Source organism: Syzygium oleosum, unplaced genomic scaffold, assembly GCF_021117445.2.
Source record: "Syzygium oleosum isolate NSW1041296 unplaced genomic scaffold, Sole_v2.1 Sole_v2.37, whole genome shotgun sequence".
NCBI classification, from domain to species: domain Eukaryota; kingdom Viridiplantae; phylum Streptophyta; class Magnoliopsida; order Myrtales; family Myrtaceae; genus Syzygium; species Syzygium oleosum.
Window position 1 is genome coordinate 1,780,152 of NW_026607521.1, and position 9,898 is coordinate 1,790,049.

Sequence of the window (9,898 nt, forward strand, 5' to 3'; positions counted from 1 at the left end):
TCCACTACCTCCTCAATGTCAAAGTGGAATTCTGCTTTTTCTTTTTCTTTCATGGTACCCTCTGGCGGATGATCTGATTCCATTGTCATTACTCGAAGGTTCGATGGAAGACATACTCGAACCATACAAGAACTCAATGATGAGATTGATCTTGACAATTGCTGAGGTTCGTACCGTGCAGACTCACTATCTTGTTCTGGTGAAGGTTGCTGACAAGATATCGACGCTTGAATTCCTGATTTTCGTTTCCAGACTAGATTTCCCCGCTTAGGATTTTTTGGCCTGGCTTTTTGCTCGGCAATCAAGACTGGTTTCACCTGCTTGATATGAACTTGATTTACTTGCTGTTGGAGCTGATATTCTTTTCTTTTCCGCAACATTCTCCTTTTTTGAGTCTGCGTTAGGTTTGAACTGTGATTTCGAGTTTGGATGGCCTCATACCATTGATCTACAAGTAGGTCTCTTGGCACCTTCAGAGTTCGTCGATATGGTGGGTGAGAGTCTTTGCGAAGATCTTCCCGATCAAGGAAATCAGGACCCCATCCACTTGGCTCGATCTTCGCATTGTATGAAGGTGGTTGAGTATAGCTTACATAATAGTCATATTTACCACTGGGCTCTCCCAAGGTACCAATAGTCGGATCACCTTCCCCGTACCTTTGCTTAAATGACTTAATGGCCTTATTACGGGCTCGACGAGCTCTATGATGATTAGCACCCTTAGAAAGTATTCGTCCATCATGCGAATCAATGAGTGTCAAATCACGAAATTCGTCGACAATCTTACTAGGCGGACGTTTTTGACTTCTGGAGCAATGTTTCTCTTGTTCCAAAAATCGTTCACACCTTTCGCAAAAACGACGTGGCTGATGCCCCTTGGTCTTGGTTCTTAATGATACCATTCCTGCCATTACGGGAAAAGGATCGACATCAACTTCCATTGGGGACTTGCCTTTATCTTCAGAGAATTTTATCTTCCCTTGTTTAATAGCTTCCTGGACGTTTCTTTTAAATACAAGACAGTCGTTGGTGGCATGGCTCCACGAATGATGCCATTTGCAATACTTCTTTCTCGCTAATTCCTCTTTGGTGGGTAAAACCTGACCCTCTGTTAGCCTGATCTATCCATCAGCTAATAATAAGTCGAATATTTCCTCTGTTTTGTTGATATCGAAAGAATAAAAAATGGGTTCCTTAGCCTTTGACATGAGGTTAGATTTTTCTCTAACTCTTGCTGGTTTTAGAGCTTTGCAGATGTACTGTTTATCAATCACCATTTTCGCGAGAGCCATATCCGCTATATCTATTGATTCGGTTTCATCCTCACTCTCATCAGCATCGGCCCAACGAACTTCACCCCGTTGACCATACCTGTTATCTTTTTCCTGGAGGAGACTTTCATGCTTAGTAGCTATGGTTGACAACTGGAACAGATCCGAATATGGTTGTCCAACCATTCTTTCTCGGATTTCAAACTTTAATCCATTAAAAGCAAGGTTCGCAAAAGTCTTTTCAGGTAAAGGGACTAAACACTTATTCCTTGCCCTCTTAAATTTGGAAATGAACTGATCGACAGACTCATTAGCTAATTGTTTCATGGTTGAGAGGTCAGCTACAAACAAATCCGGCACGGCCCTTTGAAATTGACAATGAAATAACCGTTTCATTTGTTCCCATGACGTAACCGAATTCGCAGGTAAAGCAGTATAACATGTAAAAACGGTTTTTGACAAGGACAAAGGAAATAACCTCAATTTCCAATAATCAGCATGAGCCGCATCACCACATTGAGCCAGAAAACGATTAACATGTTCAAAAGTGGACTGGTCTTTCTCTTCAGTGAACAATGTAAATTCTGGCATTTTAAAACCTCTTGGATATGGTATTGTATCCATCCAATCAGGATATGGTTTCCTATAAATGTTTTTGGAGGTATCCCGCATCATAGCCATATCCCCTCATTACAGGGTCCACTACCAATTGATTTCGTACTGGACCAGCGACGGGAGCAGGAGCTACCACATAATTGGGTTGCAATGGCTGATTTAGATTTTGGTGAGGTAATTGGTAGAGCGGCTGCTGTGGTAACTGTGGCTGCTGTTGGGGTGGTACGTTATGAGCGACCAGAGGTGGGTTAACGAGTAGGTTTAATTGTGTTGGCAATGGTTGCTGGACTTGAACATTTAGACCCATAGGGAGTGGAAAATGCTGATTCGCGTTAGGCACCACAGGCTGGGGCGCCTGATGTTGTGGTTGGATGTTTATCTGTTGAATTTGTTCTTGCCCCCTAGGGAATGGCGTTATAAGGTTATGAGCATCTAGGACTACAAGTAGAGGACTTACCTGGATAGCAGATGGGTCTTGTGTCTGAGCAACCTGATGTCCTCTTTGGAGGTTTTCGTCTATCATCGACTGTCGAGCAATTACTCCATTCGGGTCTGCACTAGCGTGCAATAATCCTTCACTGGTTGCTATTGGCAAAGTTTCACCTCTTGGTAATATACGAACGGGTGGGATTGTAGAAGTAGTTTGCATCACCGTTTCGAACTGTATAGCAGGACCCCCCAATGCTGATGGGGACCCTGTTCTCAGTTGGATTGGTGCAATGGACCCTCCATGTTGACCTTGTGTGCATTCATGATAAGTGTTAATGATCAAAGGCCTAACCACTTCAGTCATACGCCTTACCACATAATCAGCAAGCTCATTCTGAGTTTCCTCAATAGTTCGCCTCATGGTAGAAAGCGCAACTGGTGTGAGCTCGGTTTGCCTTCTTTCGTCAACACGCTGCCTCGGTATGTCGGCGACCTCTTCTCGAGACTGGTTCGCCACCTCGGTATGAAGAAATTGAGCAGATGATGTCTCAGCACGGTTATTATCTTCCGCCATCGATACAGCTTGCTCGTCAGTAGTATTATTCGAGTTGGTTCTACTCCGGGTGCGTGGCATAGCACTCTCTCGACTTAACTCAATAGTGGTCCCACCAGGCGTGCCAAAAAGATGTTTCGCCGGTTTGTTACTCCGTCGAAAAATCTTTCACCGAACGCAGCGTTTCGGATTTTATTAGAGGAGACAAGGGTCTTGAGTTAAGCTTGGACAGAGAATGTCAAATGCATTTATTAATCCCAATGTAGATCTTACACCCTGACTCGATATGATGTCGAACTTGACGTGAAACGACTGTTGAAATTAAGCTATGTCGGAATTTAATCAACGACACAACTTCAAAGTACGTCATAATTTAATCAATGACGTAACCTGGATGAATACGGCTGGAATCTAATCAACAGCTATACCCCAAGCACAGTGCCGGAATTTAATCAACGACACTGAGCTAATGGCTCAACACTGGAATTTAATCAACAATGCTGAACCTGATAAAGACCCTCGTCGGAATTGAATCTACGACGCAGAATCTGAAGATTATGACTAATGCTACTCCTAATGTGCTTAAAGATAAATGCTAAATAAATGATGTGTTGTATTGTTGAAGAAGTGCCTTCTACGTTGGAAGTCTTTGAGTATTTATAGAGCAGCTTGGCAACCGTTCCTTGAAAGTCGTTTTCCACTTCCTTATGTTTCGTGCTTTAACTGTTTCCTGACTTGTCGATATTGCTTACGCTCCTTGGGCTTCACGTAATAGCTAATTTTCTTCCACGTGTCACTTTACTTCTTGTCATTCTTGATGCCCACGGTCGTGTCTTTACCTTTTGACACGTGTAAATGAATGTATTACCATGATTTTGCACAAAACTCGCGATTTCGAACTTTGTCGACATTACGTGCAAAGCTCATGATCTGGGATTCGTCGACGTCACGTGCAAGGCTTAGATTTGTCGACATCACGTGCAAAGCTCGTGATTTTAAACTTGTCGACACCTTATGACGTGTCCTGTCGACAACTGCCTCTGGGCCTGACTTGCGGCCTTTCTAATATTTTTCCCATGTGGGCCGTACTTTATATCTTCTGTAACTTGTGGATGACTCATTTCCACCAGGGGTAATTTTGGGTGTCAACAAAATATTTTTCATAAAATAAAAGGGTGAGTAGAGGCGAATAACGTACCCCTCTGGGGGTTTACTATAAGGGTTTCGTCTCCCGTTATAGAATGTTTAAATTGAGTCAAGACTACTGACTTCATCCATAGGTGTGCGAGCCACCGTAGCACCACCGCATGCTATTTGTATAAGATTGTGATTGACAATCGCGGCATGCATTTACAATTTTGACTTTGACAGTCATATACAATCCGTTGAGGTAGCGTTTGAAGAAAAGACTAGAATTTGTGGATTAGCCGCACGCAAAGGTCTGATGTCACACACCTCCAAGTGCAAATTATCCATGATTTAGGCCATCCAACCGGACTTTGAGTTATGCCTTATCGACTCTATGAGGTTAATGCAATATTTTATCGACTCGGGATTTACGCTGCCTAACTTGGGCTTTTAACTCCTATGCTCTTGTCATAAATAATACTGGATCTTGTTTTCTTTTGGATTTTAGTGCAAGTTATGTTATCTTTGTATTACACTTTTCAGTAAATGTAAATCACGCAAGTTTGGAGTAGCATGCAAATGATTTTTTCCCTGCAGTTCTTAAAACACATAACGATATGTTTTGATAATGTATACCTACATATATTTTTTGTTAAAATAAGTGTAGCTTCCGCTTCATTAAGGGATAATCAAAGACGTGCATAACATTATATGCTAGAGAAGCAAAGAAAAAGAACCGAGAAAAATGAGAAACATAAGAAGGCAATTGGCTTTTAACACCTCGCAGAAAAGAAGAGTGAAATGGGGATGCGATCTTATTCATGTTTACTATAAGAAGAATTGATAATGGAAATTGAGAATGAAAAACTCTTCGTTACCATGTTTTCATTAAAGGTTAATACCACGAAAAATCTCAAATTGGTACACTTGTGATCAATTCACTCCACACTAAGTTTTTTATCACGAAAAATTTCAAATTGGTACACCGGTGACAAATTTATCTTCCGTTAGTTTTCATTAAATTTTACTTTCAAATTACTAAATTAGATGAAACGTGGGAGTTGACGGGTGAACTAATTTAGTGTTTTACCTTTCATTTGTCAAGGGTGTATCGGTTTGTAGTCTTTTGTGGTATAAATCTAATTTAACAGAAATTAACGGAGGGTAAATTTCTCACAAAGGTACTAGTTTGGGATTTTTGGCTGCCAAAAAATTAGTTTTGGTTATATTTATCACAAGAGTACCAGTTTGGGATTTTTTGTGGTATTAACCATTTCACTAAAGTGTGGGAGCATGGGAATGAATAAGAAGGATTGTCTATGACTTAACAAAAATGGATTTTTTTTTATAAATTGAAGAATAGTTACAATAAGAAAACAACAAAATCAAGAAATATGGCACAATTGTTTTTTTTTTTTGTGGGGTCGAAATGGCACAATAGTTCTCTCGTTCCTTTTTTCACTTTCTTCTTTGGCAACTTTTGAGATAAATTTCTATTGACTTGCTTGTTGTTATTGTAAATTGAAATCATATTTCAAATCACAAAAACCTTATCGATTATGGTAATTCTAATTTTATTTATCAGTCCGATTACTTGGCATTACTCCAATTCCTTTAAATTTAATTTTATTCCGATTAATCGAATGTGGGGGTACAAACAAAAAGAAAAGGCCAGAACTTAATAAAAGAATGAAAAATAAAAAGAAAGGAACACAAAGGGAAAATTTTTCTTTGACCTTGGCAATCATCCAAGCAATGGTAATGCTGAGTTTAGATTAGATCAGATAGTGACATACATATGTTTCATAGTAGATCAAAGTCAAATTGACTTTGCATCTCCGCGGCCTTCGTCTCCAATCCATGGTCTGCCGACTCATTGAACTCGGGTTGGTCAGCTTTCGTCTCGACGGTCCTGTAATATCCCTCAAGAGAGAGACATTGACAAGATGACAGTAATAACTTTCGTAGGACGGCCCTAAGCATAATGTAGTTATGAGAAAATGACAGAGACCATGTTGATATAAAAAACTATCTTGTTGGATAAATAATTAAGAAGGTCTCCCTTGTCCACAAAGAATCTTCAGCGGAAACAGCGAAGAAGCCGTCATCGATCTGTCCACCTTGTCGAAGCGGCTGTTCCGAACATTTGGTCCGCTATAAAGCACCCCGGTAATGCGCCGATCTCAAACCAGTTTAGCAACTGAGTGCGGACCTCGTCCTCGCACTTGCATAAACCATGTGTAGCATGCAGCGTGCGACCTGTTGTTCTCTTTCTCGTCATGCTCGCTTCATTGTCTTCTTCCTTGTCTGCTACCCTATTATCCCCTTTGTCAGTCCCGTTCAGTTCAATATAAGTAGTTTTGACTGCAACTCAAACGACATAATCTACGAAGGAGTTGCGGAAGCGCATGGAATTGTTGACCTAACACCCCAGGGAGACGATCCACAGCTGTTTCAGGTAGGCCGCATTAAGTATTCCAAACCAATCCATATAGGGGATTCTGTAACTGGGAGACAAGCAGACTTCTCTACCCATTTTTCTTTCACCATCGAACCTTTCCATTCCAAAAATTACAGTGACGGCTTGGCCTTTTTTCTTGCTCCTACTGGCTTCACATTCCCACCCAACTCGGCTGGTGGGTACCTCGGATTGTTCAATTCCAGCATAGTCAATGATGGGCCTTGGAACCAAATCGTGATGGTTGAGTTCCATACTTTTGTGAACCAGTATTTTGGCCCTCCGGGCGGCACACAGGAATCAACATAAACTCGCTCTCTTCACTTGTTCATTCCAGTTGGGATCCCGAACCACACGGAGGTAATGCAACTAATGTTGCGGTGACCTATAATTCTACTAGCAAGAATCTTAGCGTGTTCTGGTCGTTTGATGGCGAGCCGGTTTCTTCGGACAAGCAAAGCCCCTCGCTTGATCTCACCGACTCAACCTTGCTAAAGTTCTTCCTGAATCGGTAGTAATTGGGATTTCAGCTTCTTGTGGCATCCATGGGAATAGACACATCATCAATTCGTAGGGGTTTACTTCGGACTTGGATGTTGTACGCCACCCATCGACCAATTCCGAGAAGGTTGTGGGCCCTACAGGATCTGAAGGGGCCAAACTCCAGGAACTATAGGTTGTGGGCAAACTACAGGATCTATAGGTTGTTCACATTTATCACGGCTCCTATAGCAACTCTAATGCTGATTATTTCAACAGGTTCTTGCCTATATATGATCAAAATGAGGAAAAAATATGAGCTTTGAGCTCTGACCGACATTGAGAAAGAGATTAGAGCATTGCCGCTCAAATTCTCTTATCAAGAGTTGGTTGTAGCGACAAGTGGCTTCTCACAGGATCGAAGACTCGGCCAAGGAGGGTTTTGCCATGTCTATAAAGGACTTGTGAACAGTTTAGATTGCCAAGTTGGTGTCAAGAGAATCTTCATGGAATCCAAACATTCCGAGAAGGTCTTCATCAACGAAGTGAAGATATTAAGCCGTGCGATACATCGAAATCTGGTGCAATTCATTGGATGGCGTCAAGAGGAAGGTGAATTTTTGCTCGTTTATGAATACATGCCAAATGGTAGCCTTGATAATCATCTCTTCGGAGCTCGAAAAGTTCTTCCTTGGGATGTAAGGAACAAGATAGCTCTAGGCCTGGCATCGGCCCTTAATTATCTCCATGAAGAACTAGAGCAATGCATTCTTCACAGAGATATAAAAGTGGCCAATGTATTGCTAGACAAGAATTTCAACACTAAGCTCGGCGACTTCGGTGTATCTGAGTTCATCGACCCCCGATTCAGGACTCAAACGACGGATGTGGTGGGGACATACGGTTATCTGGCACCAGAATATCTTGATGGACGAAAGGCTACTAGAGAGTCTGACACGTTCAGCTTTGGGGTCGTGGTTCTAGAAATTGCTTGCGGTAGGAAGACCTATCAGGATGGAGAATTTCATGCCCCACTATACAAGTGGGTTTGGCAGCTTTAACTTGCTGGAAATATGCTTGAAGCAGCGGACGAGAAGCTGGGCTCGAGCTTCGATAGAAAGGAAATGGAATGCTTGATGACGGTGGGACTGTGGTGTGCGCATCCAGATCCCAAGAGAAAGCCAGGACAAGTTATCAGGTTTCTTCAGCTAGAAGTCCCGGCGCCAGAGCTTCCACTCGCCGCATTCGAGGCTCCCACATTATTCCAGCCACCCGCGCTAAGAATAGGATCTTCTTCTTCTAGTCAAGAAATAGTTGTGTTAAGCAAGATAGACCGTGGCTCCTAAAGCCACACGACAACACATGTTGGATTTGTGGATGGAGGAGGACTAACCTGAGAGCCAGTGAAATGGTTCCTCCTGCACAGTCCTTTTACCCGTAAATAAGACTCGGGGCATTGACCATTTCTACTCGTTCATTGTTCATTTTCTCCGGTCGTTTGTCTTATAAATGCGTTGTTAGCCCGTCTCCTCGTTGAAAAGCTTTTGGGGGAATATGGTTTGTCTTAACACCTGCTATATATATTTTCTGCCCAATTCGTGGCTAGAAGTTGATGAAATAGACACATCCGTAAGATTGGACAACTGTTTCGTCGGAATTTCTCCCGCGACGAAATATCTTTTACCGAAAGTCGTTCTTCGGCTTCTAAATAAAGGAAACAGGTCCCGTGACAATTCCGGATAGGAAATATCTAAGCAAATTAGGGGATCAACAATTTCACTTCAAAGTGAACTGTAGGCACGCAAGCCGTGCCATAATTTAATCGACAAGAAGGCTTAGAAAGTTAAGTAATTACAAATGTAAACAAAATATATTGGAATTTAATCGATGATAAAACCTTAATACACTATGATATCATGCCGAAATTTAATCAACAACGTAACACCCGGGCTAAAAATACACGCCGGAATTTAATCGACGACATAAATCTAAAAACTATAGCTAGGGGCAATTTAAAGTACAATGTAGGAAAGCCAAAGATAATTGAAAGATAACATTTTGTTTGATTTGTGCAAGGGACTCTTCTGATGGACGATTGGTGGTATTTAAAATGGTTCTAAAGTAGCTGCCTGGTTTCCTGCGGTTGCATTTCCTTGAGTAACTTCCGTCAGTTGCCTCCACGTTCCTATATCTCCACAAGTCTCCTTCATATGTTTTCAAATGGTTGTCCTGCCGTATGTGAACTGCTCCATGATCTTCTTTTCTTGTAACGATGGTTGTCCCACGAACCTGCTTTTAAGCGATAACCATTCCCACCAAAAATGTGTGCCCTTGACCTCAACTGTCTTGCCGATTTTAAGTTTCAAAACGGCGTTTCAATGTCCTTCCAATAATCATTCATCGCCATTGCTTACATTAGTGGCTACTGACTATCCGTCATCGCATTTAGATAACTAGATACGTGGCATTGATGAAATCCGATGTCAATCAACACATGTTAATCTCTATGTCTGTCGATAAGCTAGCATATGTGCAATAACACTCATGTACCATGCACGTGATTGTCCATATTCGTGAGCTATTCGAGTGTTTGTTCTCATTCACGTGATAGGCATGTGCTTATCGATGACTGGATTATTTTTTGTGTCAACAACAATAGAATACCTGCATAAATATGAACGGACATTCTCAATTTTTTAATATTTAAGGTATTGGTTACTATAATAATCTTGTAATGTAATCCTTGAAAGTTAATTCACTTTGTCTGCATAGGCATGAACGGGCCCGGTTCCCCGCCTAGTGCTTAATAATTATCCGGTAACAAACGTCAGAAAATGGTTTCCATATTATTTGTAAAGTATTGCCAAATGTAGTCGTTTTCCTTTCAAATAAGTTCTTTTAAAAATACATTCTAACAAAGTTAATATTTTGTAAAACAAACGGAATCTAAAATTCATATAATAT

General features: G+C 41.3%; 1 pseudogene; it reads left to right on the top strand.

The window, feature by feature from the left end:
* Positions 1–7,115: 7,115 nt before the first annotated feature.
* Positions 7,116–8,280, top strand: LOC130135715 (L-type lectin-domain containing receptor kinase IX.1-like; annotated as a pseudogene).
* Positions 8,281–9,898: the final 1,618 nt, after the last annotated feature.